This window comes from Nerophis lumbriciformis, linkage group LG11 (assembly GCF_033978685.3).
Source record: "Nerophis lumbriciformis linkage group LG11, RoL_Nlum_v2.1, whole genome shotgun sequence".
Lineage (NCBI taxonomy): Eukaryota > Metazoa > Chordata > Actinopteri > Syngnathiformes > Syngnathidae > Nerophis > Nerophis lumbriciformis.
Window position 1 is genome coordinate 1262037 of NC_084558.2, and position 14749 is coordinate 1276785.

The following is a 14749-nucleotide window of genomic DNA, read 5'->3' on the forward strand; positions in this document are numbered from 1 at the left end:
TAAGTGGAAGAAGATGGATGGATGGATCAATATCTATCTTCCGGAAGGCAAACTTGCCGAGCAGAGATCGATGTAGTTGAATCTATAATACAAATCAACATATCAATTAACTGTTACACCCCTAATGTTTTGTATGCATATGTAACAGAAATGGACTGCTTGGATTTTAAAAAAAATTCTAATGGGAAAAAATGCTGACAAAACTGATGGTTGACTCAATTGTTTCAATCTCAAGTGTGAGTTAGGATGTCTGGAGGGTTACATGATCGACGGAGAGACATTGAAGGCATCACGCTGGTTAAAGCAGCTTCATAAAGTACATATACGTACAGTATATTTATGGTACAAGTACAGGAATATGTGCAGCAGTACTTCCGGGGACCGGCCATGCAGTTAAAGGAAAATCTATGTTGTTAACCTTTTCTCCTATTCAAATAAATATTCCCCCAAGCCGCCACCCACCTCCATCCATCCCTCTTATTACTCTCTCTCTCCTGCACTTTCCCTCCATCCATCTCTCGTATTCCCGCATAAAGGAATCACCTTTCACTGAGGAGCGAGAACTGCTCTTCCTCCTCCCCCTTTCTTCCTCCTCATCTCCACCACCGCCCTCCCCCTCTCGCTTCTCTCACTTTTGCACAACTTTCTCCTCATCTTATAGGACACTGCAGCACTTCTGCTTTGTTGGCCGAGTTTCCACCGCGCGGAGCAACTTCGCTCTTAGTTTGACGCCACTCCTTCTATTCCATTCATCGTATTCTATGTTGTTTTTTTTCTACACGGGAAAGGAGCCTAGAACGAGGTAAGTTGTGATCTGGAAGGAGGACTGCATGATGGAAGTGTGGATTTAGATGCTGAAGTTAAGAGTGTGTTGGGGCTGCAGTTCAGCACCAAGGACAGCTCCTCTCAAGCATCCACTTTTACTGCACTTTGCGACATTCTGACTGCTTCATATTGTATGTAAGTGTGATTACATGCCTTTTTCTTGCCCTCCCCGGTGTCCTACGTGGTCACTTTATTGATTTTATACCTTATGTGTGCTTTAAATCGGGGTTTCGTGTGTGAGGGAGAAAGTGCTTTTTGCTTGCATGTCTGTTTAAGAGCAGGTAGGGTAAAGTGAGCAGTGGGTTATAAAATGGAGGAAGAGAGAAAGGGTGGGGGGGCATGGAGGTGAGAAAGAAGGCGGAGTGTTTCTATGCTAAAGAGGCTAAAACAGGGGGTGGGGGTCTCTCTCTATCTCTCTCTCCCCCTCTCTCACTCTCTCCCCTGCAGCATTTCCTGCCTCCACGCCACCTTCCCGCTCCATCGCCTCTCTGCACACGAGTGGCACGCTCACCTGGCGCCAAAAAACCCCAATGGGGGCATCATTGGAGCCGTTAATATAGATTAGCCTGAACACTGCAGCGGGAAGAGAGGAAGAGGTGCTGGTGGTGGTGGTGGTGGTGGGGGTAGTGCGGGATTATGGGAGTTTTGGGTAGAGGCGACGGAGGAGAGTGAACACATGGAGGAGAAGGAGGAATTCGGGGGAGTGCTGACTATGCGGAACTGACCTGGCTGAATAGCAAAAAAAAAAGGGAGGGGGGGGTTACATGAGAAGGAGAAAAGGACATAAGGGAGGGAGTGCACCTATGCAGAAGGAGGCGGGGCTAATGATGATGATAAGTGATAGAAAATAAGCATCCGTCCATCCATCCATTTCCTACCGCTTGTCCCTTTCAAGCCTGGGGGAGTTATGGATGTGTGTTCGTGCGTGCGTGATGCTTCTTAGCCACCCGCCCCCCAACGCCAACATCACCACCCGCCACCTCATCAAAGGATGTAACCACAAGGCATCATGCTGTTCCATCCAGATCACTTCCCTCCCTCCCCTCCTCTCCTGCATCCCTCCGCTTCACCCTCAGTGCACAGGAGCCCCCAGCAGTTGAGATGGGGGAACTGCAGCCCCCCCCCCCCCCCCCCACATCGTCCCCCACTATTTAACTATACCTTAGAATGCAGCGACATAATTTTACCCAGCAAGATATTGTGTGCACGTACACAAAAGAGTAACCGGAGGCTGTTCTCCATCATAACAAAGCTCAGCATGCAGGCCAAGTCCCACGGCATGAATGAAATAGTCGATCAATTAAGCCAGCAGAAAGGAAATGGCCCCAGGTCTCCGGGGGACAACCAATCCAAACAGCACACACTCCTGAGGGCGCTTTTTAAGCCTTGCGGTCACCACCCAAATAAAAAAAAAAAAGATCCCTCTTTGTTGTAGGTTTTGAACAGAAATCAAGTAGAGATGATTAATAGAGTAAAGGCAGCATCCTCCTGACTAAAATCGTTAGACCACAGGAGATTTCAAGGCAAATCTTCTGTATTCTCACATGCATTACAGACGACAGGAATTAATGTTTTTTTTTTTTGTCTTCAGCACAATCAGGTGGCCATGACAAGATTATGAGAAGCCAGTGAGGTCTGCAAAAGCAGCCAGAATATCTTCAGGTACAGCATGAAGCATCCCATGTGTGTAGTTATGATGTGAGCCTCTGTCTAATACTAAAAATAATATATTTACATTTGACATCAGCTTTATTGTCAGCCCTGGTTTGTGTAAGCAAACTCCTCTACTCCTGAACTGCTGCACAGAAAAAGGTGAAAATGTGTCAAAACATTAAAAGGTGCATACAAATTATTATTCATTTTGATTCTAAATAGATTCACAATTTTTAGAAATCGATTTTAGAAAACCATGTATTTTCCTTTCTTTCTTCAGTCTCTTGCTCGGTGCAAATTAAACACCATGAATATATATATATATATATATATATATATATATATATATATATATATATATATATACACACAGTATATATACACACACAATATATATATACAAATATATATACATACATATATATTATATATATTACATACATACATATATTTACATATATATATATATATATATATATATATATATTTACATACATACATATATTTACATATATATATATATATATATATACACATATATATATATATATTTACATACATACATATATTTACATATATATATATGTAAATACATACATACACACATATATATATATATATATATATATATATATATATATATATACATATACACACACACACACATATATATAAATGTATATAATATGGATTTAAAAAAAGTTTGTATGTGGGTTTAATCTGATTAAACATTTGAATCAATAATTTTTTAAACCAACAAAAAGTAACTTAACCTAATTCATTTTAATTGGTGAAGTCATCGCTTGTGTTTTTCCAAGCGGAAAAGAACATGCGCGAGTCAGCGCGACTGATGACCGACAAGCAACAGGAAGAGAAAAATGGCTGCGGCCACTAAAACAACACCGCTAGCAAAATCATTGAAAGAATGGGAACATTTGAACATAAACACAAATAACTTGCTCAGTTTCTGCAAAGCAGAACTTCCTTTTCATGGCACTATGCATGTTATGTGGGAGCATATAAAGCAGAGGCTTGTTGGACATCTGGAAGATGTCTTTTCCAACTCTACTCAGCAAGATAGTTAGCTTGTTAGCTAACTAAGTGTGTAGCTTTAACGATAATTTTTCGTCCAAAGTCTGTCAGCTAATCTTTGTCTATATTAAAGTGGAACCTCGATTTACGAACGTCCCATTTGCATCCTTTTCTGTTTACGAATGTTTACAGGGTGCCAAATGTGCCTCTGCGTGCAAACTATGTCTCGCAATTCATTCATTCATTCATTTTGCATGCTGCTTAAAGCCATCAAGGGCTGCCATTTTGATGACATCACTTCCTGTACACAGGGTCATTTTGAAGAAGCGGGGCCCCCTACGTCACACCCTGTTTACATGCCGTACACACAGGCGCCACCATTTTTAAGAGCTTTGACAAAGAGCGGTACTTCTGACGTGTTTATTTCCACATTTGCAGAGGTACGGCAATTGTCGTACCGGTCAGGAATGTGTCAGCCTGTCTTCGAGATCATTTTGTGTGATCAGTAACACTTTAAATGGGTGCAAACTCTAACAGTTTCGCTGTATAACTTGGGGTTGCTCGACAACCGCTCTGAGCTAACATTTCAGCTAGTTAGCCTCTGGCTTGCGGCACCTTCAGTTCGAGGATTTTATCAGCGAAAGGGGCTTTGTTCCGCAACAAGTCTTTAATTGCGATGAGACCAAAAAAGATGCCACAGAGGACCTTTATTATAGCGAAGGAGAAGGCACTACCGAGACACAAGTTGATGAAGGATCACCTCACATGCGAGTTTGTGCCAGCGCTAACAGTGGCTACGTGAAGCCACTGCTCGTTTATCACTCCGAAACTCACATAGTGTGGAACAACGCCACATATACAGGTAAAAGCCAGTAAATTAGAATATTTTGAAAAACTTGATTTATTTCAGTAATTGCATTCAAAAGGTGTAACTTGTACATTATATTTATTCATTGCACACAGACTGATGCATTCAAATGTTTATTTCATTTAATTTTGATGATTTGAAGTGGCAACAAATGAAAATCCAAAATTCCGTGTGTCACAAAATTAGAATATTACTTAAGGCTAATACAAAAAAGGGATTTTTAGAAATGTTGGCCAACTGAAAAGTATGAAAATGAAAAATATGAGCATGTACAATACTCAATACTTGGTTGGAGCTCCTTTTGCCTCAATTACTGCGTTAATGCGGCGTGGCATGGAGTCGATGAGTTTCTGGCACTGCTCAGGTGTTATGAGAGCCCAGGTTGCTCTGATAGTGGCCTTCAACTCTTCTGCGTTTTTGGGTCTGGCATTCTGAATCTTCCTTTTCACAATACCTCACAGATTTTCTATGGGGCTAAGGTTAGGGGAGTTGGCGGGCCAATTTAGAATAGAAATACCATGGTCCGTAAACCAGGCAGGGGTAGATTTTGCGCTGTGTGCAGGCGCCAAGTCCTGTTGGAACTTGAAATCTCCATCTCCATAGAGCAGGTCAGCAGCAGGAAGCATGAAGTGCTCTAAAACTTGGTGGTAGACGGCTGCGTTGACCCTGGATCTCAGGAAACAGAGTGGACCGACACCAGCAGATGACATGGCACCCCAAACCATCAACCAACCATGCAAATTTTGCATTTCCTTTGGAAATCGAGGTCCCAGAGTCTGGAGGAAGACAGGAGAGGCACAGGATCCACGTTGCCTGAAGTCTAGTGTAAAATTTCCACCATCAGTGATGGTTTGGGGTGCCATGTCATCTGCTGGTGTCGGTCCACTCTGTTTCCTGAGATCCAGGGTCAACGCAGCCGTCTACCAGCAAGTTTTAGAGCACTTCATGCTTCCTGCTGCTGACCTGCTCTATGGAGATGGAGATTTCAAGTTCCAACAGGACTTGGCGCCTGCACACAGCGCAAAATCTACCCGTGCCTGGTTTACGGACCATGGTATTTCTGTTCTAAATTGGCCCGCCAACTCCCCTGACCTTAGCCCCATAGAAAATCTGTGGGGTATTGTGAAAAGGAAGATGCAGAATGCCAGACCCAAAAACGCAGAAGAGTTGAAGGCCACTATCAGAGCAACCTGGGCTCTCATAACACCTGAGCAGTGCCAGAAACTCATCGACTCCATGCCACGCCGCATTAACGCAGTAATTGAGGCAAAAGGAGCTCCAACCAAGTATTGAGTATTGTACATGCTCATATTTTTCATTTTCATACTTTTCAGTTGGCCAACATTTCTAAAAATCCCTTTTTTGTATTAGCCTTAAGTAATATTCTAATTTTGTGACACACGGAATTTTGGATTTTCATTTGTTGCCACTTCAAATCATCAAAATTAAATGAAATAAGCATTTGAATGCATCAGTCTGTGTGCAATGAATAAATATAATGTACAAGTTACACCTTTTGAATGCAATTACTGAAATAAATCAAGTTTTTCAAAATATTCTAATTTACTGGCTTTTACCTGTATTCCCTGATCCAAGGTAAAATTATTTTCCTTTTTTTGTACTCAAGCTTCCTCTCACCTCCACAGACATGCACCTTGGGATAGACTGATTGGCAATACTAAAAATTGGCCCTTGTGTGTGAATGTGAGTGTGAATGTTGTCTGTATAACTGTGTTGGCCATGCGATAAGGTGGCAACTTGTCCAGGGTGTACCCCGCCATTTGCCCGAGTGCAGCTGGGATAGGCTCCAGCCCCCCAGCGTCCCCGACAGGGACAAGCTGTAGAATATGGTTGGATGGATGTTCTTTGGTGTGTGTGTGTGTGTGTGTGTGTGTGTGTGTGTGTGTGTGTTCTGGAAATGCTTACTTAATGGGGACATCGCTCTGTTTACACCTGGGGTCACCAACCTTTTTGAAACCAAAAGCTACTTCTTGGGTACTGATTAATGCGAAGGGCTACCAGTTTTATACACATTTAAATAAATTGCCAGAAATAGCCAATTTGCTCAATTTACCTTTAACTCTATGTTATTATTAATAATTAATTATATTTATCTTTGTGGAAACACTGATCACATTAATGATTTTTCACAATAAATATATACAGTATAGAAACAGATAAATATCAATATGCAACACTTTATTTTTATATTTTCTCTAAGTGCACATTTTTCAAATTGAACATTTTCAAATGATCACTTCTAAGACAGTCTTGTGAAATCACAATATCCCATTTTAACTAGCTAGACACTAACATTTTTTAACAAATCATGAATTACTTTGCACCATGTTTGTACAAATAATAACTCATGTAAAATACAAAAGTCAACTCTCAAATTTTTAAATAAATCATGTCACACTTTGAACTGGACACCAAATCTGTTATCTGTTTCTTTGTCAGTTAGTGAAGACAAAGTCTTTAAAATATTTTCTTGGATTTTCAAATTTTATTTGAGTTTTGTCTCTCTTAGAATTAAAAATGTCGAGCAAAGCGAGACCAGCTTGCTAGTAAATAAATACAATTTAAAAAATAGAGGCAGCTCACTGGTATGTGATGCTATTTGAGCTATTTTTAGAACAGGCCAGCGGGCTACTCATCTGATCCTTGCGGGCTACCTGGTGCCCGCGGGCACCGCGTTGGTGACCCCTGGTTTGCACAGTCACCTTTAGGGGACCTCTGACGGTATGGGGACAAAAAAACAGGTCCCCTAAAGGGAAACCTTTTTAAATGAGAGTCAGATCCATTCTGAAGATGCCTAAGTGCTTTTTAAGCTTTGGCCCATAAAACATGTTTACTGGTTAGTTTGAGTGCGAGACATTTGCACAGCAGACAACTTCATTACTGCTAAATAGCAGTTTTCAGTAATGCCACAGAAGATGCAGGATTTGCTTTAACATTTAAGTGGTGAAACTTCCTACAAGAGGACAGCTGTAGTGCTGTATTCTGAGGATCATGTCATATTTAATTTGGAACTTGTAACGACTTGGTCGCATCGTGATGCGGGTGTGGTTCTCCCAAGGATGCAGACGGCTTCGGACACAGCTTGCAGGTAGGAAAATGATTTATTTAAAATATAAATCATTCGATGAACAAACAAAAGACATGCACGTAGCACAAAAGGCAAAACAAAAGTACTAGCGTGGGAGCTAGCAGGCAAAAATAGCATAGCATGAAATCTAAGTAGTCGTTATCAGTTGTATGGGAACAAACTAGGAAGCCAGACCGAGTGAGGCCAGGGCAAAGACTAAATAGCCCTCTGATTAGCGCCCGGGCAACAGGTGCGCGTCCCGGACACTAACCAGAGGCAGGTGTAAGCAATTTGCCGTCATGGCAACAGAAACAAACGAAACTCAAGAGGTGCTGAAAAGACAAGTGACTAGAAAACAAACAAACTATGATCGGGCAGCGGATCGTAACAGAACTTTTTTTTTATATATATATATATATAAATGGTCCTCAGTAGTCACGTACAAATTTGTGTGAATTATGCAAAATTATTTAAATTTGGTCCCCATGAACCATAATAACTCTTTTTCCCCAGGTTCCCCAGTAAGAATGATCAGCACATTACTTCATCAATCCAGAGATTTAAAGACGTGTATGAGCTAACTGGGCAGTGGCCATTTTACCCCAAAAAATGTATGCCTCCACAGCCTGTAGAAAGGGTGATCCCCACAAGTGATGATCGAAAACTTGGTCCCCATTCCAAATGATAACCAGTGTGTGTGTGTGTGTGTGTGTGTGTGTGTGTGTGTGTGTGTGTGTGTGGACATTCAAGCTTGCTGTAATGTTGTGTTGTTTGGATAAAAAAAAAAGATTGTTGAGCCTTTACACCCTTATGTTGTTCAAGAATCAATTAAGTTCGTAAATTGAGGTTCCACTGTACACTTGTGCAGATATCTACAATCAAGAATATTAACACTGCCAGGTGTGAATGAATGATGGGTTCTACATGTAAAGCGACTTTGGGTACTTAGAAAAGCGCTATATAAATCCCAGGTATTATTATTATTATTATTAGATGATGATTATTTTTCAAGTGTATTTGAGTTTAAAATTGTAACAATGTTAATAGGTAATATCTACAATGAGTGGAAGGAAAATCAGTGGTATAATTGCTTGCTTGCTTTTAAATGAACAAACGTTTATGGTATTTTTCTTTTTCTAGCAGCCTAATGAGCAGCACAGTTCATGAATAAATATTTCTGCAAAAAGTAGGCAAAGCTATTGTAAGCACATGGCTAAAAATATCTCAAGCTAAATTTGTAAGTCCATGGCTAAATTAGACCCACTGAACACGCTTCATGATCCAATAGGTCCACATAACGTTAAGGTAGTCGCGACTAATCGGCTATCAAAATAGTCGCTAGTTGCAAGAGATGGAAACAAGTGTCATATATTAAGATGAACTAACCCTATAGCTATATTTTTGTTCCCTTTCTAAAAACAAAAAATACCTATGGAAGGTGATTATAGTATGAATAGTATTGGACCAATATGTATCTCTATAGGGAGTGAATTAGTGCAGATTGCACATCACTAAAACAGACACACACACACAAAAAAAAAATTAGGGTTACAATGTGTTGTCATGACGATATTATTCCTTTTTTATATCTCCGGGACATTAGTTGCATGAGGAGTCCATTCATGATCCATTTGGGTTCATGCCAGACAAAGAAGCCAGAGAGAATAGTCCATGAATGATTTGTTGCGTGAGGCGCAGAAGAAATGATGAGAACAAATGTGGGGGATGGAAGGCATGAAAGGTTAACCTCAAGGTGAACGATTTGAGCTTTGGACAGGCTGTGTGAGCGCCATCAGGTGATGGTGATGATAGAGGCACACACATAAAACATCCACAAACTAATTCAATCACCAGCCTTAAAATAGATCCACTCCCTCATCACTTTTGTCTTCTTTTTTTTTTTTCCCAACAGCAGCGGCAGCATCCTCATCATCTCTCTTTTGGGCTCAAATCGAAGGGGGGTGTTTTCTGGGTTACCCTAGGTCTAAAAATAGCACCAGCTGTAGATTTATAATGCAGGACTAGTGTGTGTGTGTGCGTGAGGGAGGGGTGGTGAAGAGCAAATGGATGAAAAAAAGAAAGGCGAGCGTTACGGGAAGATGCAGTTGGCAGTGAGAAGCCAGGCGGGAAGTGACGGAAGGGAGGAAGGAAGGAAAGGAAGCAAGGAAGGAAAGGGCGTTATGAAACTGGAGACTTGGTGTGTATGTGTGTTTTAGTGTAGGTGTGTGTGTGTGATGCAGCGGAATGCAGATGAAGGAAGTTGGCAGAGGTGGAAGAAGATCAGCGTCTAGACATTTAACTGCACTCTTGTACTTCCTGGATGAGATCCAAGCCCTGATATACACACATTGTGTGTGTTTGCTTTATCAAACCTCCTTCCATGCATGCAGGTCTTCACACACACACATACATATATATGAATATGTAAAGGCACACATGCACGCATGCAAACAGCCAGCAAGGTGGGGAACACCCACCAGTGCTGCTGCCCTAAGCAATAAGACTTATGCCAACATATTGTGCGTCAGCATGTGCTTTATGGACTTGTGGATGATATTTACTGCGACAGTAACAGTGAGGCTGCAACGGTTACAGCGCCGCATGCTATTAAGGACAAAACGAGACTTGTTGAATGTGCTCGCTTCCATCAATGGAGGCGGAGAGCTAGGAAGAAGAACAAAAAAAGAAAAGCAAAAAAACCCATGCACGGTTAATACTCACTTTGCCTTCAGCGGGTTGTGTGTCAGCAACACAACACAAAATGATCAATCAGTGCGTAGTTTTCTTTCTAAAAGGCGCACAAACGAGGAGGAGGAGTATATCCAGTGGCATTCAAAGATGATTTTGTTGCTTTTTTTTTTTTTTATGTTTGTTGCCCAGCGCAAAAAATACTGGTTATTGCCGACTGTCACTTGTCATGCTGATGATGGCAAAAGGGATGAAGAAGAGGGAAAAACACCCTGAAAACTGCCTCTCTTGTTGCTGTCAATCACAAAACCGCACCTTTTTCTTTGTGTTATTGCCAAAATACGACCAGCTGTCTCAGCTATAATAATAATAATATTCTATAAGCCTCCTTGCCAAATGTTTCAATGGAGATGTAGCCTCTCTTTTGCCTTTTCCCTCTCTCTGTTCCTTCAGAGGAGCGTCACCTCCTGCACTATTTTTTTTTTTTTTTTCCTCTCCCTCCCTCAGACGTTCCATGTGGGCGGATTCGACCCACAAGACAGAAGGGTGGGAGGAACCACGTTGAATACACATGCAGGGCTAATATGTTCAATGTACACAAATAGATAAATGCATGCAATGGAGGAGTGATGCGGGAGGATGGTGCTGATTTATTGCCATCTGCTCTCTCTCTCTTTGTGCTGCTGGATGGATGTACAAACACCATTTTGTCTACCGGTTCCATTGACATCAGCAGTCATGTGGCACCGCAGGAGTGCGTCTACAAAAGCCGTGCCGTCCAAAACACAAACAATAAAAAGACAATACGCAGATATTCAACAATGGTATGATTTGATCAGATATTTTGACACACTACCTGATAGCTAAATGAGGTACTAATCCTGCATTATTGACATTTAGGAAAAAAAATTGATTTATTCAAAATGTCTATATTTGTTAAAATGTTCTTATATGTATTGTTGCGATTTTGGCACATGCAGCCAAATATAATGCTTGAATCTTAGAAACCTGCAATATGGGCATTTAGGACAAAATATGTTCTTGAATCTTGTTATAATTTATTATATTATTTTTGTATTTATTGCGGTGATTTTGACTCACAAAACGAACATATACAGTCATGGCCAAAAATATTGGCACCCCTGCATTTCAAATCAAATCAAATCAACTTTATTTATAAAGCACATTTAAAATTTACCACAGGGGTAGCCAAAGTGCTGTACAATGAGCAGGTTAAAAGATAAAACGAGTACCGAGCAAACACAACACAACACAAAAAAGAACACGATAAAAAATAAATAATTAAAATAGAATTAATAAAAACATAAAAACAGGATCACAGCAGGTGTATTATGGGGCGCCATTGCAGGATGGATATCACTCAGTGTTAAAAGCCATGGAATAAAAGTATGTTTTTAAGAGAGATTTAAAAACAGGAAGAGAGGAGGCTTGTCTAACACTCAGGGGTAGGTCGTTCCAGAGCTTGGGAGCAGCAACGGCGAAAGCTCTGTCACCTCTAAGCTTCAGCCTTGTGTCAGGGACCGTCAACAGCAGCTGATCGGCTGATCTTAAGGATCGGGTGGGGCAGTAAGGCTGAAGGAGGTCGGAGAGATAGGTTGGCGCGAGGTTGTTTAGACATTTAAAAACAAATAAAAGGAGTTTATAATGTATTCGGTAACGCACAGGGAGCCAGTGAAGGGACGCTAAAATAGGGGTGATGTGCTCACGTCTGCGGGTCTGTGTTAGCAGACGAGCAGCAGAGTTCTGCACGAGCTGCAGGCGGGCGAGGGAGGCCTGGCTAATGCCTACATACAGGGCATTACAATAATCAAGACGAGTCGAGATAAAAGCGTGGATTAATTTCTCAAGATCATGTCTTGATAGAAGCGGTTTCACTTTCGCTATTTGGCGTAATTGATAAAAGCTTTTTTGAACGACGCTGCTGATTTGTTTTTCGAATTTAAAATCTGAGTCAAACTTTACCCCCAGGTTTGTGACAGAGTCGCTGAGATACGGGGTCAGAGTGCCGAGGTCAACGTTGGGGGAGGGAGAGCGACTTGGACCGAACAACATAACTTCTGTTTTGTCTTCATTTAGGCTCAGGAAGTTAGCTGAAAGCCAGACTTTGATGTCGTGCAGGCAGTCAATAAGACGTTGAACCGTGTTATGTTGTGCCATGGGAAAATAAATCTGGCAATCATCGGCATAAAAATGAAATGCAATACTGTACTTCCTAAAAATAGAACCAAGGGGGAGAAGGTAAAGCGCAAATAAAATTGGGGCAAGGATTGAGCCCTGGGGGACCCCATGTGGTAAAGGAGCTGTGGACGACATAAAACTGTCTACTTTTACACAAAAACTCCTGTCGGTTAGGTACGACCGGAACCAGTTGAGGGCGGCGCCCTTAATGCCCACACAGATAATGTCAGATAATGCACCACTTCTCCCAGAAAATTGTTAAAATTACAAACGCTTTGGTATTCACATGTTTATTTCTTTTGTTTGCATTGGAACAACACAAAAAGCCCCCCCCAAAAAACTAAATCTGATATTATTTTACACAGAACTTTAAAAATGGACTGGACAAAATTATTGGCACCCTCAACTTAATATTTGGTAGCACACCCTTTGGAAAAAATAACTGAAATCAATCGCTTCCTGTAACCGTCAATGAGTTTCTTACACCTTGCTACTGGAATTTTGGACCACTCTTCTTTTGCAAACTGCTTCAAGTCTCTCAGATTTGAAGGGTGCCTTCTACCAACTGCTCTTTTTACATCTCTCCACAGATCTGGACTCATTGATGGCCACTTCAGAACTCTCCAGCGTTTTGTATTCAGCCATTTTTGTGTGCTTTTTGAAGTATGCTTTGGATCGTTGTCCTGCTGGAAGACCCATGACCTCTGACGGAGACCCAGCTTTCTGACACTGGGCCCTACATTATGCCCCAAAATTATTTGGTAGTCCTCAGAGGCATCCAGTACCAGAAACAGCAAAGCAACCCCGAAACATCAGTGAACCTCCACCATGTTTGGCTGTAGGTATGGTGTTCTTTTCCTTGAAGGCCTCATTTAGTTTTCTGTAAACAGTGTGATGGTGTGCTTTACCAAAAAGCTCCACTTGAGTCTCATCTGTCCACAGGACGTTCTCCCAGAAGGATTTTGGCTTGCTCAGGGAAGTTTTTGCAAACTCCAGACTTGCTTTTTTTATGTCTCCGTGTCAGCAGCGGGGTCCTCCTGGATCTACCATAGCATCCCTTTTCATTGAGATGGCGACGGATAGTGCGAGCGGACACTGTTCTAGCCTGTGTCTGCAGGTCAGCTTGAATTTGTTTGGGAAAAGGATCGAGGTTCTTTATCCACAATTCTATCAATCCTTTGTTGCAGTCTTTCATGAATGTTTCTCTTCGGTCCATGTCCAGGGAGGTTAGCTACAGTGTCATGGGCTTTAAACTTCTTGATGACATTGCACACAGTAGACACAGGAACATTTAGATCTCTGGAGATGGACTCGTAGCCTTGAGATTCTCCATGCTTTTCCACAATCTTGGTTCTTAAATCTTCTGAGAGTTATTTGTTCTTCTTTCTTTTCTCCATGCTCAGTGTGGTACACACCACACAAAAGGTTGAGTCAACTTTTCTCCATTTTAACTGGCCGCAAGTGTGATTTCTATATTGCCAGCATCTGTTACTTGCTACAGGTGAGTTTAATTACAAACTAAAGGAGCATCACATGCTTAGAATACATGTATTTCTTATAATTTTGAAAAACTGCCAATTATTTTGTCCAGTCCATTTGTGGAGTTGTGTGTAAAATAATTTCAGATTTGTTTTTTGGGGGGGGCATGGGGGTTGTTTTGTTCCAATGCAAACGAAATAAATAAACATGTGAACACCAAAGCATTTGTAATTTCAACAATTTTCTGGGAAAAGTGGTGCATTATCTGACAGAAATGCAGGGGTGCCAGTATTTTTGGCCATGAATGTACATCTAAAATTATACTATAATTTTTAATATTGTTTTATTGACTCATAAAAAAAATATTTAAAATTGTACTATAATTTTAACTCACTCTTTTAGTCAAATTGGGTGCTTAAATGTAAAAACCTGTCTTTTGGGTATTTAGGGGTAAACAACTACCGTATTTTCCGCACTATAAGGCGCACCTAAAAACCACAATTTTTCTCAAAAGCTGACAGTGCGCCTAATAACCCGGTGCGCTTTATTACGATTCATTTTCATAAAGTTTCGGTCTCGCAACTTCGGTAAACAGCCGCCATCTTTTTTCCCGGTAGAACAGGAAGCGCTTCTTCTTCTACGCAAGCAACCGCCAAGGAAAGCACCCGCCCCCATAGAACAGGAAGCGCTTCACCCGCCCCCATAGAACAGGAAGCGCTTCACCCGCCCCCGGAAGAAGAAGAAAAAACGCGCGGATATCACCGTACGTTTCATTTCCTGTTTACATCTGTAAAGACCACAAAATGGCTCCTACTAAACGATCCGGGTCATAAAAAGACGCAATCTCTCCATCCGCACACGGATTACTACCGTATTTCACAGCAACTGAACCGCACTGTGGAACGGGAGCACGTACG

At 41.4% G+C, this 14749-nt stretch overlaps 1 protein-coding gene and 1 long non-coding RNA gene across 4 annotated transcripts in view; one reads left to right on the forward strand and one right to left on the reverse strand.

Annotated features, from left to right (window-relative positions):
• The window catches only part of LOC133610928 (voltage-gated potassium channel KCNC1-like), a 142831-nt gene extending 131399 nt beyond the window's left edge, over positions 1-11432 (reverse strand). Inside the window, exon 1 of one of the 3 annotated variants that reach the window (XM_061967698.2) lies at positions 10188-11430. The gene's annotated coding sequence lies outside the window, so the exon portion shown is untranslated. Of the gene's footprint in view, positions 1-10187 lie in introns of all 3 variants that reach the window. The other 2 variants (XM_061967699.2, XM_072914052.1) reach the window with 2 other exon arrangements.
• LOC133610937 (uncharacterized) lies at positions 623-14002 on the forward strand. Its single transcript, XR_009815938.1, has 3 exons — positions 623-802; positions 2417-2487; positions 12944-14002. It is a non-coding gene; the product is annotated as an uncharacterized lncRNA (long non-coding RNA).
• The last annotated feature ends 747 nt before the right edge of the window (positions 14003-14749 follow it).